This window comes from Gracilinanus agilis, chromosome 2 (assembly GCF_016433145.1).
Source record: "Gracilinanus agilis isolate LMUSP501 chromosome 2, AgileGrace, whole genome shotgun sequence".
NCBI lineage: Eukaryota > Metazoa > Chordata > Mammalia > Didelphimorphia > Didelphidae > Gracilinanus > Gracilinanus agilis.
In genome coordinates this window covers 639,235,403-639,236,438 of record NC_058131.1, presented here as the reverse complement: position 1 = coordinate 639,236,438, position 1,036 = coordinate 639,235,403, and the positions used below count along the sequence as shown (strand labels likewise).

At 38.5% G+C, this 1,036-nt stretch overlaps 1 non-coding gene across 1 annotated transcript; it reads right to left on the bottom strand.

The window, feature by feature from the left end:
* Positions 1 to 209: 209 nt before the first annotated feature.
* LOC123238358 lies at positions 210 to 316 on the bottom strand. The gene has a single exon (XR_006505555.1). It is a non-coding gene; the product is annotated as a U6 spliceosomal RNA (small nuclear RNA).
* Between the last annotated feature and the right edge of the window lie 720 nt (positions 317 to 1,036).

Here is a 1,036-nt window from a genome sequence, read left to right as displayed (position 1 = left end):
CATTTTTGCATAGAAGAGGACCAGGACCCAGGACAGGACAGCATTATGATATGACTGTATTTGTAGAGGTACCCACTGCAGAAGATGGGTTCCAGGGCTGCCTTTAATAAATTATTGGTCCCTGAAAGGATACTCAGACTGGGCATGTGACATGTAGGGAAGACAGGGTTGCCAGTCAGAAGTCTGAGGGAACAGAGAAGGAAAAGCAGAAAAACATGGAACATTTCACTAATATGAATGTCATCTTTGGTCAGGGGCCATGCTTCACATCCCTGTATCATTCCAATTTTAGCATGTGTGCTGCCAAAACCAGCACAGCTTATTATATATTCTTGTAGTAACCACTAGATGCCTTGCAATTTCCTATTGAAGTTGTATCCACTGCCTTCTAACTTTCCTAATCATACACCTTCCTTCCCCATCGGTATCAATGCATTATGGTGTGAAGGCTGCTAATTTCCTGCTGTGTTTCATTCACTGCAATGGTGATGGCTCTTTGGTGAGTAGGACTAAATGTCCTGGCAATTAGGAAAAGGAGATGCCAGGGGTGAAACTTTTTTATTTTAGATTTTCTCCCTAGAAAATGTGTTTAAAGATGGTCTGAGGAAGGTTAAAAATTTATTGGAAATCTATTGGGAAAGCATATCTACACACACACACACACACACACACACACACACACACACACACACACATATATATATATATACACATACATACATATTTATATAAAGAAATTATATAATTTCTATAAAAATCAGTGATTATCATGCCATAGTAATTGTTCATTTTGACAAGGCAAAAGATATATGGTGTAAAAAAAGACAAAAAATCATGATAAACTTTTTTATTTACTAAAACATGAAGATTTTCCTTTGGGGGAGCCATGACTTATTAGTGAGAAGTGAAATGAGACATCAGAGGCCTGTGTAACTGGATAAGGAAATCCATCAGTCACAAAGCAAGAGCAAAGGACCAGAGAGCCATGGCTTGAGGGCTGTTTGAGAATCTTTGAATTACTTCAGGCTAGAGGAAC